We start from the raw sequence: 11,233 nt of genomic DNA, 5'->3' as shown, positions 1-11,233 counted from the left end.
TTTTTGATGTCGATCTAACACTATTGTGACAGCAACGTCAACATATAGACTGCAAGATAATAAAATGTGAGGCTGGATGAACACAGCAGGCCCAGCAGCATCTCAGGAGCACCTGAGATGCTGCTGGGCCTGCTGTGTTCATCCAGCCTCACATTTTATTATCTTGGATTCTCCAGCATCTACAGTTCCCATTATCACCAACATATAGACTGCTTCTCTTCAAGAAGGCCAAACCAGCTCTCAGTGGTATCAAGAGATGCACATCGTGTCCTGACTTTGGCAGCAACTGCCAAATCCTGAAAATGAATTCAAAAACATTCAAAACTTTTGAGGTTAAAATGAATTTGCTGCAATGTCCTTCATTTCATTTCTTTCACTACATGTAAGCAGACATTGCACAATTGACTTTCATAATGTTATTGATATAAAATCATAATCGAAAGCCATGCCCAAACGGTGAACAGAAAAGCCAGCTATACAAGCACAGAGCAAATTACTAAAAGTAAGAGTTACAAAAATAAAGTTTCCAGCTGAAATGAGTGCCACCAATTCACTCAGAGAACAGCTCCAGCAGAATTGCTTGTCTTGTCTTTCAAAGGGGAGGTTTCAGCCAGACGATGATGCAGTTCGAACAAATCAATCAATATTTTATTATTTTACTGTGCACTTTCATGCTCTGTGTTTGATTTTATTGACAATCTACGTTTGTATGCATCTCCCAACAACATGCCAGCCAATGTCATCCAAAGTCACCCTTCAGGCTACATTTGGGAGACACTGAAAAGTGCAGAATGAAACCGGGACTGACATCGCTCCTGGCACCATGGAATGCTGAAGCAGGACTTTGGGGAACAGAAATAATCAGCCATGACTAGGGTAGACAGTGGATGTAATTATTCACAGAGAATGCTGCTTCTTTCATCTGTAGCCCATTGCAAGATGAATTGCCGCCCAACTGCAAAAAAAGAAGCATGTAGTTAAGATGTCATCTACCAACAAATTCTCTTCACATTTGATGATAATTATAAGGAAGCTGTTCATCACTTGTCAGGCAAAATATTTGTGACTGGTCTTAATGATCCCACCTCCTCCAGAAGCATGCGCTTGTGATTTATGTAAGAAATAGTAGCATTTACTGCAGGGAAGCATTCTGAAGCAGCATGGAGTTGTTATTTATTTCTGTGGCACACAGAGGGTAATGAGGGGTTATTATTGCATCCAATGCTGGTATGTTAAATCCTAGGGATGTTTTCATGTGCTTTGGCAAATTACCCTGAACAAACTTCTTCTGTGTGTGCCTGTGCATTTTAATCTACCATTTTCTCAATGCTATTTTCATTTATTTATCCCTGCCACAGAGGGATAAATCAACAAGTGGTGTACATTTGGCCAAATGCAGATACTTGTGAAAGCATCTTTGAATTTCCTACTTATTTTAAGCAACACTGCCACACCTCTGGACAGACTGGGCAGCGTACTGTGTATAATGGGTATTCTCACTAATATTGACCCTGGTTTTCCAATGGCCAGGTAATCATTTCTGCAGCATAGAGGCGAGTTGAGAATGGACCATAGAACAATAGAGACCTACAACACTGTAAAAGACCATTTGGCCCACTGAATCTGTGCTGGTCAAGAACAACCATTTAAATATTCTAATCTCATTTTCAACCACTTCATAGAATCATAGAAACTCTGTAGTGCAGAAAGAGACCATTTGGGCCATCGCATCTTCACCAACCCTATGAAGAGCCCTACACTATCCCCAAAATCCTGCATTTACCATGGCTACTTCACCTAGCCCACACATCCGTGGACACGATGGACTATTTAGCATGGCGAATCCACCCAACTTCACAAGTGCACATCTAAACACTTCTTAAATGTTATGAGAATTTCTGCCCCTACCATCCGTACAGGCAGTGAGTTCCAGATTCCCATCATTTTCTGGGTGAAAAAACTTATCCTCACATCTCCTCTAAACCTTCTATCCCTTACCATAAAACTGTGCACCTTGGTCATTGATCTCCACTAAGGGGAAAAGTCTCTAGCCTATCTAACCAAACTATGCCCCTCATAATTTGATATGTCTCAATAATATACCATCTCAATCTCCTGTGCTGTAAGGAGAACGACCCCCGTCTGTCCATGCTCTCTTCATAGCTGAAAAAATCCAGCCCAGGCAACATCCTGGCAAATCTGCTCTTCAATGTTCTCACATCCATCCTACAATGTAAATTCCAGAACTACACACAATGGGGATCTTGTGAATCCCAAATGTGGCAGTCTCTGAAGGAATTGCAAAGGAAATTGAAAATTCCACTGGGAAATTCCCTTACTTCTGGAACCCCCCAAAATATCCATGTCAATCATGAAAGGTCCCACTGCAGTTATGTTTGCTCAAACCAATTAGACTCTTCCCAGAATCTTTAGACTATCCCCTACTGAGACTATGACCCCAAAACCCCTGCATCCTGTGGACACAGAAGTCACCGCCACTGAATCCTTTCTTCCCAGGACCCAAAAATCCTTTGTGCTGCCCCCACTTCTCTTTGCGGACAATCCAAAAGCCAATGTCCCCAGACCCAACACTTCCCATTACCCCCAACCCTCTTCCCTCTCTCCAGACCTGAAACACCCTGCCACCAGATCCTTCAAATTCTCTTCTCCACCCAAAGTCTAGCACCCTCCCTCACGCTGCCAGACCAAATATGCACCTGCGTGACCCCTCCACCTTGAGGGACCTGGCACAGCCTATTCTCCTCTGTCACCCAACACCATCCCCATTCTGCCCGAGCGACCAGTTCCCTTCCAGGATTTGAATTCCCAACACCACTTGTGGGATTTGTTTTCTCACCCCACCATCAATCCAGACGCTGGATTCCGAGGATCCCTAACCAGGGTCTGTGTGTGATCACCACACTGAAAACTCAGCGCATTGTCCCTTCTTTCACATAGACATTGAACAGAATTTCCCTTTGCTGCATCCTTCCTATTTCCTTCCATACTAAGCTGCATTTCATATTTAAGTCTTCCAAGATGAAGCCACTTCTGCTGCATCTATATTTTGAATTGGGATACTCTGGAAAAAAAGCCTATAAATTGCTTTGAAGGATGCATAATTAGCTTATGTTGCAGTTATATGTGAGATTCAGTTACATAACCTCTACATACCGTCCTTGCATTCTCTTTCAATTCATTTTTAATACCTCAGTGATATTGCAACTGTTCAAGACATCTTAAATTTGAATTATTCATGTTAAATTATCATCTCTGGTGCAATGCAGGATAACCAGAATTGTACCGAGTACTGAATGCTGCAATCATATTATATTCATTGACATTATAAACAGAGCTGTCCTCAAAAGTCTTTGATTTGTGTTTATGGATAAGAGAATAAAGATTTCCTCCCCAACTAAAGAACTCTATAAATTGTGTACTCTCGCCAGTGAGAAGTGGAAATGCTGCTTATTGCCTACTCAAGGTCCTTTGGAACACACGCCAGCTGAGAGTTGATGTTAGCCATTCAGGACCTCACGATTAGCTCAAGACTTTCTAGGGAAAGATATCCTGAAAGGAATATGCACCATCGTAACTTTTCATCAATATTGAAGGGTTCAGGCAGGTTATGTCCCCATTCTCATCCCCACAATTTAAAATGAATCAGTTTGCTTGAACGTGCTATAAGATCCTAACAGGACTAGACAGGATAAGTGCTGGAAGAAAAACAGAAGTTGCTGGAAATGCAGAGCAGGTCTGGCAGCATCTGTGGAGAAAAAAAAATCAGAGTTAACGTTTCAGATCCGGTGATCTTTCTACAGTAAGTGCAGGGAGGATGTTTGTCATGACAGGGGGTCCAGGCCCAGCATCACAGTCTCAGGATATAGTCGACCATTTAGGACTGGGGTGAGGAGAAATTTCTTCACCCAGAGAGTGGTGAATCTCTGGAATTGTCTGCCACAGAAAGTGGTTGAAGCCAAAAAACTTAATGTTTTCAAAAAGGGGTTGAATATATTTCTCAGGGCAAAAGGGATCAAAGGGTTTTGGGAGCAAACAGGAATAGGGGACTGAGTTAGATGATCTGCCATGCTCTTAATGAATGGCAGAACAGGCTAGAAGGGTGGAATGGCCTGGTGCTGCTCCTATTTTTTAAGTTTTACCTGACATAGCAGGTTCTGGGAAGTTCACGGGCTCTGTTCCACAGAAAAATCCTTTCCATGCCAACAAAAAAAGGAGCTACAAATCCATTATCCTTATAATCAAAGTCTTGAATCCAGAGCTCTCTCATAGTGCCACCTGTCCATGGAGTAAACAAAAGTGATCAGTTTAATTAAGCATAATTAAATGATTAATCACACCGAATGGCTCAACAGGTACAATAATTTTTGTTTAGTTTGTGATTAGTTAATCATTTTCACACACAGATGGAAAAACACTCCAATTATCAGCCACCTCAAAACCCATTTAAAAAAAGCACTGCTTGTTTCAAATGCTAACACTCTCAACAGGCAAATAATACAAAATTAGCCAAATAATTGACTCAAAAGACTTTGTACCAATTTCATTTAGGCCTTTACTTACATCCTTGATTACGTAGAGTTTAAAATAAATTTGAAATAAACTTATTTTAAGGTATCTCACCTATTTTCTCTTTGAAGTCATGACTATAACTTTCTCACACCCAGGGCTATTCTGGTGCTTTTCCCAAGATTTAATAATGATTCGCACTCCTAGTCTTATTTACCAAATCTTTCTTGTTCAATGTTCAAATTCCATTTCAATTATTCTATGACATTAGGTTTGCTGCCTGTATTTTAAAATTATCTGTGATGTAATGTTACTGTTAACAAAGTTCTGCTTTCTACCGCAGCAATGAATAAGTAATGCTCCAGGGTAGTGACTTTGCTGAACACCTCTGCTTAGCCCAAGTTTGACCCTAAGCTCTGGACACTTGTCATTCGAATTCCCCATCGCATTCCCACTCCCGCCTCCCTGTCCTCAGCCTCCTGCACCGTTCGAAACAAAGCTAAGCACAACCTCTGGGAACAAATAGCACATCGACATCTGATAAGGTAGCTTACTACCTTCAGGATTCAGCTTCAAGTTCAACAAGTTCAGATCATAAACACTGTTCCTATTTTTTCTTTAGACAGCAGTTGCTGGTAATGATTCTGCTGCTGTCAGTTATAAGCCCATCTTTTGTTTTGCCACTTGTCCTATTACTGTTACAAATCAAATAGCCAGGCAGTGGAGGAGAGAACAGGAGCTTAACCTTTTATGCACTTTCAGCGACACGCATTATACATCATGTGCCCTCGATGCAACCATCCAGAATTGCATACAGTTCCTATATGTGATCAGCCGTAAATCCCCAGTTAATACTCATCACCGAATATAATTAAACACCCAATTAATGTGGAATTAAAATTACAATTCCCTTTTGATCGCACCATCATTGCTTTTGTCAGTTAATCACTCTTGCTACCACTTAGTCATGGCCTTTCCTTTTATTCTTTCCACTCCCTTCCTTTCCTTGTCTGTGAATTTGCTCAAGAGTAGGAGTAAATGGGTTATTTTTTCAGGATGACAGATTGTAACTAGCAGAGTGCCACCTGGATCAGTGCTTGGGCCTCAGCTATTTACAATCTATATTAATGGCAAGTGTAATATATCGAGCATCCTTGACAAGACATATTTAAGAGGGAAAGTAAACTGTCAAAAGGACACAAAAAAGCTATAAAAAGGACTTAAATTGTTTAAGTGAATGAGCAAGAATGTAAAACTATCCACTTCAGTACGAAGAAATTAGGCACTTATTTTTTTAAGTTTGAAAGAGCATTTCATGTTATTTTTCAGAGGGATTTAGGAGTTTTGGGAATGTAAATCACAGAAAGTAGAAGAGGAAGGAAATTACATAGGGCTTCAGACGCAGCACCTACAGTCTCCTTACCTGAGGAAGGATACAGTTGTCATAGAGAAGGGCAACAAAGATCTTGTAAGGATGCCTACCTTGAAGAAGTTACCCTCCTCCCTCCGGAAAAACCTCAGTGGATTTCAGAATCCCACTTCCCCTTCCCCATTTCCGAAGAAGGGTCTAAGCCCAAAAACGTCAGCCTTCCTGCTCCTCTGATGCTGCTTGGCCTGCTGTGTTCATCCAGCTCTACACCTTGTTATCTCCACAAGATTGATTTCTGGTATGAGAGAGCTGTCTTAGGAAGGGGCATTAAGGCAAATGGACCGTGTTTCACTGGAGTGTAGGGGGATCAGAGGTTCTCTTATTGAAACATGTAAAGTTCTTAGGGGGCTTGCAAAGATCTCTGATGTTCAGTGCTAAATTTGAATTGTTAGTTTTTTGGCTGCTCAGGAGCTTGACCCGATTTAGATAACTCTCCAGGTATTGTGAGCCAGAATCTCTAACACAGGGTTTGGAGACATTCCCAGAGGGTTCTAGTTGCCAGACAATTCCGCACTGGTCATTAAAACTTACCAGAAAATTCCTGGTAGTCAGCGGCACCAGGACTTCCTTGTAGACACCCCAAGGATTTCCAGTTTGCAGGGCTGCAATGTCTACCTTCCTTTCAGACGATCTGGACCAGCATCTTGTCCCTCAGACGGGACAAGTCGAGATGAAAGGGCAAGTGGCCTCAGCAGGCCTTCCTACTGGTGCAGGGAGGCATTGATATCAGGGCTGTCCGTGTTTATGGGCAGAGGTGCAGAAAGTGTTATCTTGGCAGTGGCTATGATGCATCCCTGTGCCAGCTGGCTGCACAGGGCCTAGAACTAGAGGAAGCTGACCCCTCAGAGACAAAAGCAACTCCCACACAGTGACTGGTAAGTCCTCCTCTGCAATCTGGCCAAGCCAGGAGAACACATACATAATCAGAACCATGGAACCACAAGAAACATAATGGAACAGACGGATATAGCACGGAGCGGAGCTAGAGGAACACAGCAGGCCAGGCAGCATCAGAGGAGCAGGAAAGTTGATGTTTTGGGTCAGGACCATTCGTCAGAAGATTTCTTTCTGAAGAAGGGTCCTGACCCGAAACGTCGACTCCCCCGTTCCTCTGATGCTGCCTGACCTGCTGTGTTCTTCCAGCTCCACACTGTGCTAGCTCTGACTCCAGCATCTGCAGCCCTTACTATCTCTCTTGGAACAGACAGATGCCTTTTAAGCAATAGTGCCACTACCTTGACAGCTCAGGGTGAGCCCCCACTATACACAGCAGGATTCCAAACTTCATTCATGCCCTGTAGTAGTCATATCATGAGTTACAGCTATTGGCCCCAGGAGCCTAGAAACATCTCAAAAGGAGGGTGTAACAATCCCTTTGTGGAACCATCACCCTATAACAGCCAAATTTTATTTGTTGTAACTTTTACTTTAATACGAATCAGAGCCAACACAATTTAAATATAAATTAAAAGTGCAAATAAGGCTTCAAGCAAGAAGGTAAATTTCATGTTAATTGCTCAATGCTACAATGTATACCTTATATAATCACAAGCAATCACATCACTCCGCCCCTAAATGTGGCATTCAGTCGCTACATAGTTCCATAATACGTTACATGGTTCTTTATTCACACAATATGTCAAGTCACCTACCGGACAACAGGTTTTATATTTGGGATTCAAGCATGTGATTATCATTATCATCAATGAATTTCCAAGAATCAAGCTCACCCAAGGCCATGATTATCCAGATATCCCATTCTGTTCCAATTTAGCAACAATTAACATCATATTTCATGGTTCAGTCACTTTTGGGCAGCATCAGCTCCTTATTACCTCAAAATTACTCACACAGATTTCCAGATTATAGATTATATCCATTTTCTTGCATAGAGCCTCTTGCATCTGAGGGCATACCATCTTCTGCTTTTGGCACTCTTTTATTTCTTACTTTTTGTCTTCCTTTTCTATCTGTTGGCACTGCTTCCTGGTTGACGGTTGCTACGTCACACGTACCAGTATTTCTTACTGTCCAAGAAAATTAAAATTTATTCTTTTACAATCAATGCAAACTCGTGAAAGTCCTTTACAAACATTCTTCAAAGGAATCACAGGTTTTATAAACTTCTTTCTAAAACAGCGCATTTACCTTTGTGTACTACTTCTGGGTCAAAGATCATAAGAATCAGAAATAAAAATATGTTCAGAAAGGATACACTCCGGACCATTTTCTCTCACGAGATCATTAACCTATGAAATTTGATTCTTCAATGAGCAATGGAGGCTAGGTCCCAGAATATCTTTAAGGCTGAGTTAGATAGATTCTCAATTGAGAAACAGATCAAATGTTGTGTTGTGGCCAGGGGTGGGTGGGTTGGGAGGGGGAGCAGTGTTGGTGGGGAGAGGCAGGCAGGAGAATGGAGTTGAGCTCACATTCAGATCAACAATGAACGCATCAATGATGGAACGAGCATGAGAGCTGAATAGCCTACTCCTGCTCCTAATTGTATCACTGTCTCTCTTGATATAGTGTTCAAACATGCATTGTCAGGTTGATTTTTTAATGGGATTGCTCCTGTGGATCCACATTACATTCATCAAGGCATCAACATTCTAAGATCAAGGTCAACCACAAACACCTTCTCATTAACATTTTTATCAAACAACATATCCAATCAAATAAACATGAATGAACTATTCACCCTTTTGAAATCCCCTAGTGCCTGTCTTGTTGCTTCCCTTGCCTGTCGTGGAGCTTCTAAATAGTGCAACTACAGAGACCGCAGAATAGCTGGTAGCAAAGTGCTGACAAATCAATGTGTGAGGACTGCTGATGTCCTTGGGAGATGCCTTTGGCATCTCTGAATCTAATTGGCCGAACTTTGGACTGAACCACCTTCTCATGGTTAGCAACAGTCTAAATGGGCTGACTGAGAGGCATCAACGTGTACGTCAGCAGAGTGACAGTGGTCAGAGTACAAACGCTGAGAAAGAACAACAGGGTTGTGCTTCATAGAGCCATTGCTCCTCCCACAATCATAATAACCTAATAATAGTGGGTTTGCTGGACCACCACAGGAGCCTGCAAGCTTCTGTGAGCTCGAAATTCACAGCCATGTTGACAGCCAGTAGGGGCCTCCCGTCCTCCCTCTGAGTTAACATGGCAGCCCTGAGGAATCAAGTGGCTACTGTCTGTATAGCAAAAGAAGCTGATACAGTGGCCACCAGTCTGCAGCAGGCTCATGTTGTAATGCAACCCGCTATCATTTTAAAGGTGGGAAGAATGGCTTACAAACTGTGTGCAGTATCCTGTGCCACATTGAAAGCAGGCTCCCCACCTTTCCTAACACTGACACAAGACTGTCTTCCCCTTTACTCACCATCTGGGCTCATATATTCATCAGTGCTCTCTGCATGTCACCCTAAAAGTCCTAACCAAGTACCCTACAGCAGATCCATCCGTAAATAGACCCTCTAGCGTCAATTAATGAGGAGCTAGAAAAGCACAGCCATCCGAGGAGGCAGGAAAGTCAAAGTTTTGGGCCAAAGCCCTTCATCAGGGCCCTCTAGTGAAATGGACCACAAGCCACACCCATTCTCCCTGGCCTGGGTACAGCCCACTCATGTCTGGTCACCAGTGCGGATCCCAACTAACCTACCAAAAAGTAATGCAGTTCCAACACCAAGAACAAGTGACAGTGCTTCCTGACCAGAGGTTATAATCAGACTTCCTCCTAGATGGGCTTTGGCTGGCCAGGTAGCTACTTGGGAATCTGAGGACCAGAAGGCAGAAGGAGGAGGTGGTTGGCTTTAGGGAATGGAGTAAAGCGAGTGGTTCAAAGCCACTCAGTCTGTAACTTTCACCTCATATGAGGTAGCAGGAGAGTTGAGGGGTTTTGAGAAGGGAGTATGTGGCAGTAGCATACTATCATCCTGGATCATTTCCTTTACATTGCATGATATAGGCCGTGCCCCAGCTAGAGGTGAAGAGAGAGACAGACCCAAATCCTCCAAGCTGGATTTGTAAGGGGGTGATTACCAGGGGTTGTGGGCCACTTTGACTTTCAAGGAAGCGGACAGAGTGTCAAAGTACATGTGGCAATATGTTGGGTGATATGCCTGAATAGCTGGTGGGTTTATTTATTCATTCACAAGATGCGAGTGTTGCTGGCCAGACCTGCATTTAGTGCCCATCTCTAATTACACCAGAGAGGGCCCCCATTCTTTGTACTGGGTAACACAAAATTAGATTGTGATCAGTGAAAATAGGTGAGGCGTGTATGAGCGCTCAGAAGTTTACAAATGAGGACCCTCAGCGTCTGCATTTACTTAATATTTGCCAGGTTCTTGCAATCTGTGTGAACTGCAGGGAGGATAATTAATCTGGTTGCAGTGTTGCAAACCATGCAAGAAGGGGTTCATGAAATAAGGATGTAGTTATAGCGGAGAACAGTACCATTGTCAAGATAGACACTATACTCTGCAGATGTGACCAGGAGTCTCAAAGGCTGAGTCGTCTACCCATTGCTAGGGTTAGGGAAGTCTCCTCAGGACTCCAAATGAACTTAGAGAGGGAGGGGAGGAATCTAACTGTCATCCTCCATATTGTTAACAATGTCATGGATAGGACTAGAAAAGGAGTTCTGCTGAAAGATTTTGAACACTGAAGATCTAAATTAGAAGGCAAGACCTCCAAAGGCGACAATCTCTGCATTACCACCTAAATCATGGGTGTGCTGGTGAAGAAAGTTAATTGGTTAAATGTGTAGTTCAGAGATTGGTATGGGTGGAAATGGTTTCAGTTTGTGGGCACTGGTGCCAGTACTAGGGGGAGAGGCAAGCTGTTCAGCTAGGGTGGACTTCGCTTGAACTATGCTCGGGCCAGTGCTCTGGCACATTGAATAGCTAGAGCAGGAGAGAGGGTTTTAAACTAAATGGTGGGGGGTAAGGTTTTAGAGCGGGGAAGGCTTGCAAAGCAAGAGGATATTACAGCATTACTGGGCAGCCATTTGGATAACGGCACACAGACTGGAATAAGGAATATGCAAACATGGAGAAAGTAGTGAAATAGGATTGAACAGGGAGAAAATGGCAAGAATCAAAACATCTTGGCTCTTTACTCGAACACACAGAGTGTACAGAACAAAATAAATGAATTAGTGACACAAATGGGTAAGATTTAGTATCTATTGTGGAGATATGGTTACAAGGAAATCGAAGATGGGAACTAAATATTCCAGGAATATATAACTTTCCAAGAAAGCAGGCAGGAAGGGAA

General features: G+C 42.7%; 1 long non-coding RNA gene across 1 annotated transcript; it reads right to left on the bottom strand.

Moving 5' to 3' along the window:
• Window positions 1-480: 480 nt before the first annotated feature.
• Window positions 481-8,773, bottom strand: LOC125456687 (uncharacterized). Its single transcript, XR_007248491.2, has 3 exons — window positions 8,658-8,773; window positions 7,807-7,983; window positions 481-955 (listed from the first exon to the last, which is right to left on the bottom strand). It is a non-coding gene; the product is annotated as an uncharacterized LOC125456687 (long non-coding RNA).
• Between the last annotated feature and the right edge of the window lie 2,460 nt (window positions 8,774-11,233).

This window comes from Stegostoma tigrinum, chromosome 8, assembly GCF_030684315.1.
Source record: "Stegostoma tigrinum isolate sSteTig4 chromosome 8, sSteTig4.hap1, whole genome shotgun sequence".
In the NCBI taxonomy this organism is placed as follows: domain Eukaryota; kingdom Metazoa; phylum Chordata; class Chondrichthyes; order Orectolobiformes; family Stegostomatidae; genus Stegostoma; species Stegostoma tigrinum.
This window is presented reverse-complemented; position numbering and strand designations above follow the sequence as displayed.